We start from the raw sequence: 16875 nt of genomic DNA, 5'->3' as shown, positions 1-16875 counted from the left end.
TCCACTCAAAGTGCACACTGACAGCTGGGAGCAGTCAGGCTGTCCTGCCAGCAGGCATTGCTCTCCACCCTTGGCTTGGCTGGCTGATGGATTCGGCTCACAACAAATCCAGCAAACACAGAGGTCTGCTCCGTGCCAGCCAGGCACAGTGGAGCCAGAGCTGGGAAGGACACAGTCACTTTGAGTGGGGGGCACACCCTCCATCAAGATGATAGTTTGGTGAGATGAGAGTATGGAGGTTTGTTGGGAAGGCTGAAGGGAACAGAGTTGGGGTATGTGACCCTGCCCAGGGTGTCAAGGGGGTAGGTGGCTCTAGGAGGAAGCTTTCCAGGAGGAGGAGGAAGGGAACTATTCTGTGCGCAAAGACCTGGAGACCTCATCAAGAAAAGCTGTAGATGTTGGCTCTGAGTTGAGCACGGGCCCTCAGTGACAGGGTGAGAGGTGGGCTAGCCTGGGCACTGAAGCCAGACTTCTTTGTTAATGAGTTGTATGTAGTCTTGGGCAAGTTACTGAACCTCCCTTATCCTCAACTTTCTCATCAGTAAATCAGAGAAGATGCAGCAATGGTTACTATTGGTTGAGTGATAACCATGTACCAGACACTGTAGCCAATGCTTTTCTTGGAATCCCATTTTACAGATGAGGAAACTGAACTAAGACATCGTATCCTAAGGTTGGGTGGTAATTGAATGACATAACACATGTAAAGCTCTCAATAGAGTGCCTGGGTCGTATGAACTGCTCCACCAATCTTAGCCATTAGTGTCATTAATGAGAGGAGGCTGGATCCAAACTTTGAAAGGCTGGGAGCGTCATGCAGAGTCTGGGCTTCAGCCTCTAGGCAGTGACAGCCCTGGAAGATTTTGCCAAGGGAATGCCAAGGTGGGACCTTGTTTAAGAAACTTGGTGGCCGGGCGCGGTGGCTCAAGCCTGTAATCCCAGCACTTTGGGAGGCCGAGACGGGCGGATCACGAGGTCAGGAGATCGAGACCATCCTGGCTGACACGGTGAAACCCCGTCTCTACTTTAAAATACAAAAAACTAGCCGGGCGAGGTGGCGGCGCCTGTAGTCCCAGCTACTCGGGAGGCTGAGGCAGGAGAATGGCGTGAACCCGGGAGGCGGAGCTTGCAGTGAGCTGAGATCCGGCCACTGCACTCCAGCCTGGGCGGCAGAGCGAGACTCCGTCTCAAAAAAAAAAAAAAAAAAAAGAAACTTGGTTGGGTGCAGTGGCTCACACCTGTAATCCCAGCACTTTGGGAGGCTGAGGCGAGTGGATCACCTGAGGTCAGGAGTTCGAGACCAGGCTGGCCAACATAGTGAAACTTCATCTGTACTAAAAATACAAAATTAGCTGGGCATGTTTGTGCACACCTGTAATCCCAGCTACTTGGGAGGCTGAGGCAGAAGAATTGGTTGAATCCAGGAAGCAGAGGTTGCAGTGAGACGAAATTGCACCACTGCACTCCAGCCTGGGCAACAGGTGAGATTCCATCTCAGAAAAAAAAAAAAAAAAGGAAGGAAGGAAGGAAACTTGCACTTGGAGTGATGTGGGGTGACTGAGGAGGAGCAGTGTTCAGACTGAACTTCACCTATTCATGGGAAACACTTAGATGCTATTTAAAAATATTGGTGGCCAAGCGCCGTGGCTCATGCCTATAATCCCAACACTTTGGGAGGCCAAGGTGGGCGTATCATGAGGTCAGGAGTTTGAGACCAGCCTGGCCAATATGGTGAAACCCCGTCTCTACTAAAAATACAAAAAGTAGCTGGGTATGGTGGTATGCACCTGTAGTCCCAGCTACGCAGGAGGCCGAGGCAGAAGAATCACTTGAACCCAGGAGGCGGAGGTTTCAGTGAGCCGAGATCACACCACTGCACTCCAGCCTGGGCGACGGAGTGAGACTCTGTCTCAAAAATAATAATAAATAAATATAATAAAAATAATAAAAATAAAACTCTCGGTACCCAGGCCCCAGAGATGATGATTTCACTTGTCTGGGGTGGGGCTGAGGCACCTCATCAGGAGGTGGGAAGAAGGGTTGGGATTTCTTTCCAAGCTGAGGTAGATTGGCATTCAGTAGGTGACTGGACTCCAACCTGTAGGCCTGGAGAAGGTTAATGCTTTCTGAGGAGCAATGCATAAATTAATTTCCACAAGGGTCTCTCTGTCCCCTGGCCCCTCTCCTAGTGCCTGGCCCATAGTAGGTGACTAAGAAATATTAGGTGTGCTGAAGGCCTTAGGAACTTGTAATTTATTTGCACTGAATATTTATGACTTTGTGGAAAACTCAAGACATTAACCTCCTTCCTGGAGAGAGAGGGCAGGAAAAATCAGGTCTATTAGCTGATCCCATTAATAACAGTAAACATTTGTGAGCCTTTGATCTACACTGTCTCATAAAATTCTCACATAGCTCTGTGAGTAACTACCGCTATCATCCCCATTTTACAGAAGAGGAAACTGAGACTCGATTTGTTAGTGAAAGTACCCAAAATTCACAACACTAATAAATATTCCAGCCAAAATTAAGACCAAGGCCTGTCTGATTCAGTCTTAGCCAATACAGGATACTGCTTCCTTCCCAGGCTTCCCCTTGGGATGCAATCCCAGCGATGTTCTGTGGCAGCCATGCAGGCCTGTTGGCTGGGCTGCTGAATTAGCCTGGAAAGTCTTTGGTTCTGCCATGCTCTTCTTCCCTGTGCTTAGTAAGGATAAGGTTCAGCCTCTATAACAAAGAGGCCTAACAATCATTCTGTGGATGAAAGAAGATGGAAGTTTATTTGTCTCCCATGTAACAGCCTGGTGAACATTCCAGGTCAGCAGGAAGCTCCACTCAACACAGACATCCTGAGACCCAGATTCCTTCTGTCGCAATCCTTCACCACCCACTAGGGCACTCTTGTGCCTACAAGGCTGAAGCTAGGTGTCCACAAGTTCAAGCCAGCAGGAAGGGGAAGACAGCCTGGTAGAGACACGACCACAGTCTTTTTTATTTTTTATTTATTTACTTATTTTTGAGACAGAATCTCGCTTTGTTACCCATGCTGGAATGCAGTGACTGGATCTTGGTTCACTGGATCTTGGTTCACGGCAGCCTCAACCTCCCAGGCCCAAGCAATACCCCAGCCTCCCAAGTAGCTGGGACCACAGATGTGTACCACCATACCCGGCTACTTTTTAAATTTTTGTAGAGACAGGGCCTCCCTATGTTGCCCAGGCTGGTCTTGAACTCCTAGACTCAAGTGATGCTCCCACCTTGGCCTCCCAAAGTGAGGGGATTACAGTTAAGAACCACCACACTCAGCCTTGACCACAGTCCTAAAGACCCAGAAGGAGCACATCTCCTTCCAGCCATGTTTCACTCGTGAGAACTTAGTTGGCTGCATCAAACTGCAAAGGAGGCTGGAAATACATTTGAGCTGGTTCTTTGAAATACATGTGAATGGATATTGACACATGAATGGATATAGTCTCTCTCCCCTCACCTTTACCTCATGGCTCAAAGAGTGAGAGGAATGAGGGAATCAAGGACATTAGCAGCTACTCACTGGTGGGGGTGTGTGTGTGTGTGTGCACGCGCGCACGTGTTGATCTGGAAATCAGTTTACTTTGAGCTTGAGGAACCAGGTATAGAGGCACCACCTGCCACTCTGATCCCACAAGCGTAGGTTGGATGTCTCCCAGTGGAGCAGTGTCTGTACTGGGCTTGCCTCCCCAGAGAACTCCCCCAGAAAACCTAGTGTAAGACAAGAAGGTTTGTTGCTCTAAGATGGCCAAGGGCCACAAGCTGCCTGGTGATCAGCATACCTGGAGGGATTGAGTACCATGTGGCATCCTGACGGGCTCCTGTCCCCATCCTGGATCTGGCCTGGGCAAGAGGTACTGGCTGATGCACACACCTTGCCTGTCATGATGACTGTCACTGATTTCTCCTCCCCACTGCCCAAGACACAATGAGCCCTGTAGCTCTGGTGCAAGGCCGTGACCTCAGAGGGCTGTGGTTTGATTTGTGAAAGTTGAATCTCTCATGGATTGGGCTGCTGAGAGGCCCTTGTTAATTACTTGGTAGTGGCAGGTGAAAACAGGGCAGGTGTTGGATATCCAAAGATAGACACCAGGATCTCTGGACTCTTTCTTTTTGCTTCATGTGGGAATGAAAAGGAGCAAGGCTGTTGTTCAGCCCCTGAAGCTCAGAAAGCTGGCTGACTGACCTACACTGCCCTCAGCCCTAGGGACATTTCAAGCCTATGCTTTTGCTTGGGGCTTTAAGCAAAATCTGAGTTCCACTGTTCTGCTCCAAGAAGTCCAGTATAGTCACCCCCATATTCTGGGCACCCTATATATTCCATTAGAGCCTTTGAAAATTAATGGACAGACCGGGTGCAGTGGCTTATGCCTGTAATCCCAGCACTTTGGGAGGCTGAAGTGGGTGGATCACTTGAGGTCAGGAGTTCGAGACTAGCCTGGCCAACATGGTAAAGCCCTATATCTACTAAAAATACAAAAAATTAGCCGGGTGTGGTGGTGGGCACCTGTAATCCCAGCTACTAGGGAGGCTGAAGCAGGAGAATCTCTTGAACCTGGGAGGCAGAGGTTGCAGTGAGCCAAGATCATGCCACTGCACTCCAGCCTGGGCAACAAGAGTGAAACTCCGTCACAAAAAAAAAAAAAAAGAAAGAAAACTAGTGAACCATCCATTGCCTAAAACTCTAGCAACCCTAAAAGGACCCAATCAACAAGAAGAAAAAATACTAATATATCACATCGTATAGCAACATAATATTTCAAAATGCTTTCACATGTGTTAGTTCATGCACGCCTGCCAACAGTTTAACTGAAGGAGCCAGGGCAGGAATTATTATCTCCATTATGCAGATGAGGAAACTGAATCTTATTTCAAGTAAAACGATCTAACCTAGATCAGAAAAATAGTAAATGAGCCGGGTGTGGTGGCTCACACCTATAATCCTAGCACTCTGGGAGGCCAAGGTGGGAGGATCACTTGAGCTCAGGAGTTCAAGACCAGCCTGGGCAACATAGTGAGACCTCGTCTCTTTTAAAATAGCAAAGCTGGGCCAGGCACAGTGGCTCACACCTATATTCCCAGCACTTTGGGAGGCTGAGGCAGGTGGATCACCTGAGGTCAGGAGCTCGAGAACAGCCTGGCCAACATGGTGAAACCCTGTCTCTACTAAAAAGTATAATAATCAGCCGGGCATGGTGGCGGAAGCCTGTAATCCCAGCTACTTGGGAGGCTGAGGCAAGAGAATCGCTTGAACCTGGGAGACGGAGGTTGCAGTGAGCCAAGATCGTGCCATTGCACTCCAGCCTAGGCAACAAGAGCAAAACTCCATCTCAAAAAAAAAAAAAACAAAAAGGCAAAGCTTATTTGGATCATAGTGGAAAATCCAATCGTAAACAGCCACAGAGAAATAATATATGTTACCCAACAATTACCAAGCACTCACCACAGGCAGGTACTGTACTAAGAGCTTTGCGTGCAGAGTCTGGGCTTATCTGCCTGACGCCATGATTTAGGTTTCAATCGATCATTGTCTCCACTTTACAGATAAGGAAACAGAGGCTCAAAAAGATTAACTCCTTGTTCAAGGAGACACAGCTACTGTGGGTCACAGCTCCTAGCTGTTAAGCTCTACAGCCTGTGAAAGGCTGTATCTTCTGTATCCACTCCTTCCAGACAATTGAGAGAGGGTATCCAGGCCTCACAACAGCTCCTGGCTTATATCACAAGGCTTTGGCCTTTGACTAATCAGTATCAACTCACCAACCCTTCAGGACACAGAGACCAGCTCTGTCTGCCTCCATCCAGTAATATTCATGGGGCACCGAGTCTGTGCCAGGTTCTCTTGTAGGTGCTGGATATAGCAGTGAAGCAAACGGAGCCCCAGATGCATGGAGCTGACATTCCTGTTGGGAGAGACAGATGAGAAACCACTAGGCAAATATATATGTACCATGTTTGATGGTAAAGGGAGATAAGGGGACAGAGAGTGATGGGAGAGGTGATATTTTTCTATAAGATGGACAGAGAAGGCCAAAGGTAGCAGTGTGGACAGAAACTTCAGGGAGGGAGGGTGCCTTGAGACTCTGAGGGGAGGGAGGCCAGGCCGGGAGCAGCAAGGGCCACCCTAGAGTGAAACTGCAGTGTAGACAGCAGGAAAGAGTGGCAGGAGACAGTCCGCCAGGGAGAAGGGGAGCAGGTCACAGGAACGGTTTAGATTTTCTCTGAGGCAGGCAAGAGGGCATTGGAAGGTCCAGAGAAGAGGAGATTCATAACCTGCATTCCCTGTGAGGAGAGGCCTGGGGCCCCAGTGGGAAGAGCAGACTAAGATGGGACAGGGTGGAGGCAGGCAGGCCATTAGACCCCTCAGTCCCAGTGACCTCCTTCCCACCCCCTCAATCACCCCTCACAGAACCCACCATCACTTAAAGCCTCTCCTTTCAGGAATCCTGATTTCAAACATCCCTTTCTCCAGCCACCACTTTCCTTCCTTCCTCTTCCTCTGCCCAGCATCCTTGTCGCAGAACTTCTTCCCCTTCAAGAGGTCTTCAAACCATTGACTCCACCACCCACTTACCAGCCATTCCTGGCTTCACGTCCCTCCCTCCCTAGCTAGTGGCCCATTGACCCTCATCTCTGTCATCACCCCTTGCAAGCAGCCTCTCTTCTTTAACCATCTCTCCCTCCATTGCCATCACCAGGTGTGGAACAGACTTCAGAGTGGCCCCTTCCCCCTGCCCTCGCCCCATGATGTCATGCCTTGTAGGGTCCCCTTGCATGTGGACAGAACCCATGACTTGCTTCTAACCAATAGAATATGGCAAACGTGAGGGATGTCACTCCCATAAGCAAGCTGCATCACATGGCACAGGTAAGGGGATACCGCTCCCATGACTGCCTTGCCCTGTATAAGACCGACTTAGGGCCAGGTGCGGTTGGCTCACGCCTGTAATCCCAACACTTTGGGAGGCCGAGGCAGGTGGATCACAACGTCAGGAGATTGAGACCATCCTGGCCAACATGGGGAAACTTCATCTCTACTAAAAATACAAAAATTAGCTGGGCATGGTGGCGGGCACCTGTAGTCCCAGCTACTTGGGAGGCTGAGGCAGGAGAATTGCTTGAACCTGGGAGGTGCAGGTTACAGTCAGCCGAGATAGCGCCACTGCATTCCAGCCTGGCAACAGAGCGAGACTTCGTCAAAAAAAAAAAAAAAAAAAATTAGTCGCCTGGAGACAGAGACGCGCCTGCTGGGTGGAGGCAGTAATCAGCCATGTGGGAGAAGCCCCTGTGGCTGGAACTATGGGTGGCCTCAAGGGCTTCAGGGGCAGCCTGCAGCTGGCAGCCAGAAAAAGACCAGGTGCCCAAGCCAGGGCCCAGTCATATGGCACAAGGATATAAATTCTACCAACAACCTAAGTTACTCAACCTGAGTAAGTGGCTTTTCTCCTGGAGGAGCCTCCAGGTGAGCCTGAACAACACCCTGAGTGTAGCCTTGTGCAATACTGAGCCAAGGACCCAGCTAAGCCAAGCCATACTCCTAAACCACAGAATCTGTAAGGTAATCAATGAGCATTGTTGAAAGCACCAAGTTTATGGTCATTGTTACATAGCAATCGATAACTAAGACACCAGGCAAAACCTGACCCCTGCTCTACACCTGCTAGAAAAGAGTCGTTCAGGCCAGCGCGGTGGCTCACGCTTGTAATCCCAGCACTTTGGGAGGCCGAGGCAGGCGGCTCATGAGGTCAGGAGATGGAGACCATCTTGGCTAACACGGTGAAACACTGCCTCTACTAAAAATACAAAAAATTAGCCAGACGTAGTGGTGGGCCCTTGTAGTCCCAGCTACTCATGAGGCTGGGGCAGGAGAATGGTGTGAACCTGGGAGGCAGAGGTTGCAGTGAGCCAAGATTGCGCCACTGCACTCCAGCCTTCAGGACAGAGCGAGACAGTCTCAAAAAAAAAAAAAGAGAGAATCATTCAATCACGGTGACTTGGTTTGACTTGATTCATAAGGGGAACCTCGAATGGGGGAACCCACTCTACTTCTGCACCCGGCTGGCTCTCCTGGTTTCCATGGTGACTCCGTGATTACTTGGCCTCTCTCTTCACAGCCCCCTCCCCTTTCCCACATTATTGTCTAAAAAAATGGTCCTGTTTCATGCCTCATGTTGAATATGGAGGGTTCTGGTAATCTTGAGAATAGTATTCTTTTTAAAAATCTGTGTTATTGAGGTGTAATTTATGTACAACAAAATTCACCAATGTTAAATGTAAAATTTGGTGAGTCATGCCAATGTAAGCACTCAGGCAATCACCTCATAATTGTGATATGGAGCATTTCTTTTCTTTTTTTTTTTTTTTTTGAGACGGAGTCTTGCTCTGTCGCCCAGGCTGGAGTGCAGTGGCGCGATCTCGGCTCACTGCAAGCTCCGCCTCCCGGGTTCACGCAATTCTCCTGCCTCAGCTTCCTGAGTAGCTGGGACTACAGTCACCCGCCACAGTGCCCGGCTAACTTTTTTGTATTTTTAGTAGAGACGGGGTTTCACCTTTGTCTCGATCTCTTGACCTCGTGATCCACCCACCTCTGCCTCCCAAAGTGCTGGGATTACAGGCGTGAGCCACCGCGCCCGGCTGATATGGAGCATTTCTATCACCCAGAAACTCCCTCTGACCCCTTTGCAGCCAATCACCTCCTCCAGTCTCAAGCATTGATCTGGTTTCTGTGTTTCTGCCACCATGGTTGTTTTTTGTTTTTTTGTTTTTTTGTTTTCTTTTTTTTTTTTTTTTTTTTTTTTTTTGAGACGGAGTCTCGCTCTGCCGCCCAGGCTGGAGTGCAGTGGCCAGATCTCGGCTCACTGCAAGCTCCACATCCCGGGTTCACGCCATTCTCCTGCCTCAGCCTCCCGAGTATCTGGGACTACAGGCGCCCGCCACCTCGCCCGGCTAGTTTTTTGTATTTTTTAGTAGAGACGGGGTTTCACCGTGTCAGCCAGGATGGTCTCGATCTCCTGACCTCATGATCTGCCCGTCTCGGCCTCCCAAAGTGCTGGGATTACAGGCTTGAGCCACCGCGCCCGGCCTCTTTTTTTTTTTTTTTTTTTGAGACAGAGTTTTACTCTATTACCCAGGCTAGAGTGCAGTGGCATAACCTCTGCCTCCTAGGTTCAAGTCATTCTCCTGCCTCAGCCTCCCCAGTAGCTGGGATTACAGGCACACACCACCATGCCCAACTAATTTTTGTATTTTTAGTAGAGACAAGGTTTCACCATGTTGGCCAGGCTGGTCTCAAACTCCTGACCTTGTGATCTGCCCCCCTCAGCCTCCCTAAGTGCCGGGATCATAGGCGTGAGCCACCATGCCTAGCCTACCATGGTTTTGTCTATGTATAAATGGAATCAGACGGCAGGGAAACTTTTAAGTCTGGCTTCCTTCACTTAGCATAATGCTTTAGAAATTCATCAAGTTCTGTGAATAAATTGCTGTTTCTTTTTGTTGCTGTGTAGTATTCCCTTGTATGGATGGACCCCAATTTGTTTGTCCATTCACCTTTTGATGCATATTTGGGTTGAGTCCTAAGGATGGTTTTCAGTCACAGAAAAGACTATTTGGAAGTTTATTTCTGGAGTAAACAATTAGTTTCTATTTATTAAAGTTACTACTTCAAAATACTACTAGTTCTTTCTTAAGATTCAACCTATTGGCCAGGTGTGGTGGCTCACACCTGTAATCCCAGCAATTTAGGCAGCCGAGGCAGGAGGATTACTTGAGGCTAGGAATTGGAGACCAGCCTGGGCAACATATCAAGACCCCATGTCTACAAAAAATTAAAATTTAATAATAATAAAATATTTTAAAAGTATAAATAAAATTCAGCTTACAAATCTTGTTTGAAAATCTAGATTTTAGCAAATGCTTCTAAAGGGCTTTTTACAACTTTACATCTTCAAGCATAAATGAATAGGTTTGATTTTCTTTTTCAGTATCTCAGTGTGGAAGAAAAGTTAAATATTAAATCTGAACTCAACTGAACATGGACACAAACAATGGTCACCAAGTCCTTGACCGGGTTGTGTGAGCCCCTTGAGGCGTTCAGCGCTGTATCAGAGAAATCTCTATTTCAATCTATTCCTATACCTTAGTTCTTGAAAAACAATAGACAGTCGCAAAAACAAGTTGACCTTTTTGTGTTCCAAGTTGACCTTTTTGTGTTCCTTGAGACCGATCACAAAGGGCCCTGTGACCAGACCTCATGCCAAACAACTCGTTACAAAAAGGAGCTAGGGTCCCAGGCTGCGCTGAAGCCTCGCGAGACCTCTCCCGATCCGTGCATGGACGAGTGGCCGACTCTGGAGCCCAGGCTGTTGCTTCCCAGTCTGGTGGTGAATCCTCCATAGTCTGGTGAGTGTAAATACATCTATCTGTTTTCCCTTCTCCCCTTCCCATTGCAATTTGCTTATTATATCATTTACTTATATCAATTTGCTTATATTAATTTTCTTACATAATTTGCTTATTATATCTGCACTGCCATTTATGTGGGATAAAGCTTGTTTACCCTTAAAGGTATTGTGTGTGTGCCTTTTCTTCTCCCGCACGCAGCTCCCGTGGCTCCCGCACAGAACACCCAGTTATCTGTATAAACAAAACCTTCCTGAAGATTTAAATCATTCTTATACATCAAGTAAATCCAAGTTATAAATAGGATGAATCTTAAGTTCTCTCTAAAATCCGTTTGTATAAAAAACTAAGGCCAGGCACTGTGGCTCACACTTGTAATCCCAGGACTTTGGGAGGCTGAGGCTGATCGCCTGAGCCCAGGAGTTTGAGAACAGCCTGGGCAATATAGTGAGACCTCATCTCCACAAAGAATTTAAAAATTAGCCAGACATGGTTGCACCCGCCTGTGATCCCAGCTATTCAGGAGACTGAGGTGGGAGGATCACTTGAGCCCGGGAGGCAGAGGTTTCAGTGAGCTGAGATCTGGCTACTGCATTCCAGCCTGGGAGATAGACTGAGACCCTGTCTCAAAAACAAAAACAGAAAACAAAACAAAAACCCTAAATGTGTCTAGATTATTTATTTGAACAGAAATATTAATGCTAAGGTTTTTTGTTTTTGTTTTTTTGAGAACAGAATCTTGCTCCGTAGCCCAGGCTGGAGTGCAGTGACACAATCTTGACTCACTGCAACCTCCGCCTCCCGGGTTCAAGCTATTCTTCTGCCTCAGCCTCCTGAGTAACTGCGATTACAGGCCACGCAGCACCACGCCCGGGTAATTTCTGTATTTTTAGTAGAGATGGGGCTTCACCATGTTAGCCAGGCTGGTCTCGAACTCCTGACCACAAGTGATCTGCCTACCTCGGCCTCCCAAAGTGCTGGGATTACAGGCGTGAGCCGCCACGCCCGGCCAGTGCTAAGATTTTAATTTTTGGTTTAGCGTGCTAGCCTTAGTTCTAAATCTTCCTGAGGTTAAGTTACATAAGCACCCTCATCAAGGGCACTCTAAGGAAGAAACTTCCATCACAGGTAACAGAGGTTAATTCTTCAGGTTACAGATGTGTTCGGCAAAGAAATAAAAAGACCAGAGTCCTCCCAGTTAATTGAGATCATGTGCCCACTAAGAAAGACACCTGTGGGGCTGCAGTGGCCACCCATGTCCTCAGCATGGCACATATTCTGTTTGTGCCGCTGAATCTCTCCCCAAAGTGCTGCTGAGAGGTCCTGGTTCTATAGCTGGGCTGCGAGTGAGACAGGGCCCCATGCTGGCTTTAGGGCTCCTCCTGTTTGATTCAGGACTGAAAGCTTCTCATTCAACCTGTGATGTTAGAAAGCTGGGTGACTGACCGCCACTGCACAGTGACTCGATGGGCCCTTTGAAGCACAGGCCCACAGGGATTTGCAGGCAAATTGCAAATGGCCAATATCTGGCATGAGCAGCCACTCACTGTGCCTGTCCCCGCGGGAGCCACTGCTGATGGATTACTGCTCCCTCACCCTTGGTAAGACAGTCCTGCCCAGAGCAAACTTAACTCATCAAGGGAGGCATAGGAGACAGGACCCACCTGCCTTCCCTGGACTAAATGGCGCCAGCTCTGGTGCGAAACCGAGGCCTGTAACGCTGGGCCTCACTCAGGACCCGGTTAATGGGTGACCGGGTTTGAGGATTTCCAGGCTTGTTCCTGTTTTCTGTGAGTCACTGTGACCTGAAGAGCCAGGCCCCGTGCACTGAACAGGGGGCAGGAGTGGGTGTCACCCCCGCTGCCTCGGGCACCCAGGACGGTGCTTCTGGCGGGAGACCCCGCGTGGGGAGGCGCAGGGCGGCCAGGAGAGATTCCGAGGACAAGGCTCTCGCTGCAGGCACGGAGGGAGGAGCACAGGCCCCGGTTCTGGGCAGGCTCTGCCAGCCTCCCTTTGTGGTCGGGACCAGGCCCAACTCAGAGCCGCCAAATTCACGTCTGCAACCCAGGCCCCGAGGTGCAGGCCTGGACATCCAACAGCCAAGGCCCAGAGGCGCCCAGAACGAACGAGTCCAAAGCCCAGCTCCTGTCCTCCGCCCCGCTCCTGGACAGATTCCTCTCCAAATCTTCCTGCTCTCGAGAAATGGCAACTCTGTCCTTCCAGCTGCTCAGCCCGAAAGCCCTGGAGTTGACCCTGACACCTCTTCTCTCACAGCCCGCACCCAGAGTGCCCGCACATCCCCTCCGCTCCATCTTCAGAATACACCAGAATGTGTCCGCGTATCACCGCGGGCGCCACTGCCGAGGTCCGAGCCCGCACAAGGTCCCCTCCGCCCCCGCGCCTCCCGAGGCTCCCTCCCACCGCCCGGGCCCCTGCAGCCCCCGGCTCCTCACGGCCGCCAGAGGGCGCTTTGAACACCACCGGCCTCCGAGTCTCCCTTCTGCTCGGCGCCCTCCAGGGACCCCCAGTCAGTGCAAAGGCCAGCGCTCTCCCAGCGGCTCCAGGCCCCCCATCGGCTCCCCACCTCACCTCACCTCTGGCCCCGTTTCATCGTCCTCGCCCCATCCTTCCCTCCCTTCTGCGACCCTGGCCTCTATTAGAGCACTACTGAGAAGAGAGAGAGATTTATTTTAAGGAACTGGCTCATGCGATGTGGGAACAGGCAACTCTGAAATCCACAGGGCAGGTTGTCAGCCTGGAAATTCAGGAAGAGTTGATGTTGCATTCTCAAGTACGAAGGCTGGAAACTCAAGTTAAATTTCGATGTTGCCGTCAGGAGGCAGAAATCCTTCTTCCTCGGGAGACCTCAGTCATTCTTCTTAAGGTCTTCAACCGAATGGCCCGCCCACCATATAGAGGGTAATCTGCTTTACTCAAAGTCTACTAATTTAAATGGTAATCACATCCAAAAATTTACTTTGTAGCAACAGCTAGACTTGTTTGTCCAAACCATGGGCACCACAGCCTGGCCAAGGTGACATAAAATTAGCATCACACGGCCCCTTTCCCCTTCCTTGAAGGCCGGTGCGGCCCCGCCTCCAGCCCTTATCCTCACGCCTCTCTGCGCAATACTCTGCTCCTACGCATGCGCATGAGTCAGCTTCCTAGCTGGCGGCCTCACCTCTTTTGGATTTTTCTGATGTCGCCTCAGAGGAGGTGCCTCTGACAGCCCCATTTACGTAGCAAGCCTTCCTCCAGCACCAGCACTCCCAGTCGTCTTCCATGCTCTATTTTTGGCCATATTCCTTCATATTCATGCGAAGAAAAACACAAACTTTTCTTATTTTGTTTCTTGTCCATCTACCTTCCTAGAATATAAGCTCCAATAGGTAACCTCTGTATGAGTATGATTGTGCTACCCCAGTACCTAGAACAGTGGTACTAGAACAGAGTAGTTGCTTAAGAAATATTGGCTGAGGCCGGGCGCGGTGGCTCAAGCCTGTAATCCCAGCACTTTGGGAGGCCGAGACAGGCGGATCACGAGGTCAGGAGATCGAGACCATCCTGGCTAACACGGTGAAACCCCGTCTCTACTAAAAAATACAAAAAACTAGCCGGGCGCGGTGGCAGGCGCCTGTAGTCCCAACTACTCCGGAGGCTGAGGCAGGAGAATGGCGTGAACCCGGGAGGCGGAGCTTGCAGTGAGCTGAGATCCGGCCACTGCACTCCAGCCTGGGCGGTAGAGCGAGACTCCGTCTCAAAAAAAAAAAAAAAAAAAGAAATATTGGTTGAGTTAATAACAACAGCTTGATTTTATTTAGTATTTACCAAGTACCATACACTGTTCTAAACACTTTTTTTTTGAGACGGAGTCTCGCTCTGTCGCCCATGCTGGAATGCAGTTGGAAGATCTTGGCTCACTTCAAGCTCCGCCTCCCAGGTTCCCGCCATTCTCCTGCCTCAGCCTCCCGAGTAGCTGGGACTACAGGTGCCCGCCACCACGCCCAGCTAATTTTTTTGTATTTTTAGTAGAGACGAGGTTTCATAGTGTTGGCCAGGGTGGTCTCGATCTCCTGATCTAGTGATCCGCCCGCCTTGGCCTCCCAAAGTTCTGGGATTACAGAGGTGAGCCACCGCAAGGCGGATTTTTTTTTAAAAAAGAATGAAAGAAGAATAATTATTGATTTGTACCCACACCAGAAACCATAAAATTTGGAGTCAGAAAAACCTAGGTTAACATTCCAGATTTGCTATGTACTGGAATACATGATTTGGACAACTTTATTTTCTCTCTTTTTAATTTTTATATTTTGACAGACGGTCTCACTCTGTTGCCCAGGATGGAGTGGGAGAGCAGTGGCATAATCTCGGCTCACTGCAGCCTCCACATCCAGGGCTCAAGAGATCCTCCTGCCTCAACCTCCTGAATAGCTGGGACTACAGGTGTCCAGCAGACCCAGCTAATTTTATTTTTTGTAGAGATGGGGTCTCCCTGTGTCACCCAGGTTGGTCTCAAATTTCTGGGCTCAAGCAATCCTCCCACAGTGCTAAGATTACAGGCATGAGCCACCACACCTGGCCTGGACACGTTTCTTAGATTTTTATTTTTTATTTTATTTTATTTTTTGAGACAGAGTCTTGCTCTGTTGCCCAGGCTGGAGTGCGATCTTGGCTCACTGCAAGCTCCGCCTCCTGGGTTCATGCCATTTTCCTGCCTCAGCCTCCCGAGTAGCTGGGACTACAGGCACCTACCACCATGCCTGGCTAATTTTTTTTTTTTTTTTTTTTTTTTTTTTTTTTGTATTTTTAGTAGAGACGGGGTTTCACTGTGTTAGCCAGGATGGTCTCCATATCCTGACCTTGTGATCCACCCGCCTCAGCCTCCCAAAGTGCTGGGATTACAGGCATGAGCCACAACGCCCGGCCAAGTTTCTTAAATTCTTTAAGTCTGAAGATCCTAATGAGAGGTGACAAAGTGCTGGCAGCCCTTGCTCACTCTCGGCACCTCCTCAGGCCATGGCGTCTACACTGGCCACGCTTAAGGAGTCCTTCAGCCCGCCGATGCACTGTGGGAGCCCCTCTCTGGGCTGGCCAAGGCCAGAGCCGGCTCCCTCTGCTTGCGGGGAGGGGTGGAGGGAGAGGTGCCAGCTGGAACCAGGGCTGGGCACGGCGCTCACGGGCCATCGTGAGTTCCCGGTGGGCGCCGGCTTGGCTGGGCGTGGCCTCGGCGGGCCCCCGCACTCGCAGCGGCCAGGGGCTTTGAGGGCCTTAGCACCCTGTCCAACAGCTGCGGAGGGGGCGCCGGGTCCCCCAGCACTGCGCTGGAATTCTCACCTGGCCTCAGCCGCCTCCCCTCAGGGCAGTCCTTGGGACCTGCAGCCCGCCATGCCCGATCCTGCCCCCACCCGTGGGCTCCCACGTGGCCCGAGCCTTCCTGACGGGCATTGCCCCCTACTCCGTGGCGCCCGGTCCCATCCACCGCCCAAGGGCTGAGGAGTGTAAATGTGCGGTGGAACTGGCGGCCCAGCACGTGATCCACTAGGCCAAGCCAGCTGGCCTCCTGAGTGGGGTGGGGACTTGGAGAAGTTTTATATCTAGTGGAGGATTGTATATGCACCAATCAGAACTCTGTGTCTAGCTCAGGGTTCGTGGATGCACCAATCAGCACTCTGTATCTACCTAATCCGGTGGGGACTTGGAGAAGTTTTATGTCTAGCTAAAGGATTGTAAATACACCAATCAGCACTCTGTGTCTAGCTCAAGGTTTGTAAATGTACCTATCAGTGCTCTGTGTCTAGCTAATCTAATTGGGTCTTGGAGAACTTTTACCTCTAGCTAGAGGATTGTAAATACACCAATCAGCACTCTGTGTCTAACTCAGGGATTGTAAACGCACCAATCAGCACCCTGTCAAAATGGACCAATCAGCTCTCTGTAAAATGGACCAATCAGCAGGATGTGGGTGGGGCGAGATAAGGGAATAAACGCAGACTGCCCGAGCCAGCAGCCGTATCTGGCATGGTGCTTTTCTACACAGTAGGGGGTTCGGTTATTTCGCTCTTTGAAATAAATATTGCTGGTCACTATTTGGATCTGCACTGCTGTTATGGGCTGTAACACTCACTGTGAAGGTCTGCAGCTTCTCTCCTGAGGCCAGCGAGACAACGAACCTACCGGGAGAAATGAATAACTCCGGAGGCACCCATTTAAGAGCTGTGGCCGGGCGCTGTGGCTCACACCTGTAATTCTAGCACTTTGGGAGGCTGAGACAGGTGGATCACAAGGTCAGGAAATCGAGACCAAGGTGAAACCCCATCTCTACTAAAAATACAAAAAATTAGCTGGGCATGCTGGTGGGGGAGCCTGTAGTCCCAACTACTCAGGAGGCGGAGCTTGCAGTGAGCCGAGATCGTGTTACTGCACTCCAGCCTGGGCAACAGAGCCAGA

At 50.0% G+C, this 16875-nt stretch overlaps 1 protein-coding gene across 1 annotated transcript in view; it reads right to left on the bottom strand.

The window, feature by feature from the left end:
• The window catches only part of PPIE (peptidylprolyl isomerase E), a 248219-nt gene that overhangs the window by 133364 nt on the left and 97980 nt on the right, over positions 1 to 16875 (bottom strand). The gene's annotated exons all lie outside the window — the stretch shown is intronic.

Source organism: Macaca thibetana, chromosome 1, assembly GCF_024542745.1.
Source record: "Macaca thibetana thibetana isolate TM-01 chromosome 1, ASM2454274v1, whole genome shotgun sequence".
NCBI classification, from domain to species: Eukaryota; Metazoa; Chordata; class Mammalia; order Primates; family Cercopithecidae; genus Macaca; species Macaca thibetana.
Note: the sequence above shows the minus strand (reverse complement) of the source record. Positions and strands in the feature narration are given on the sequence as shown.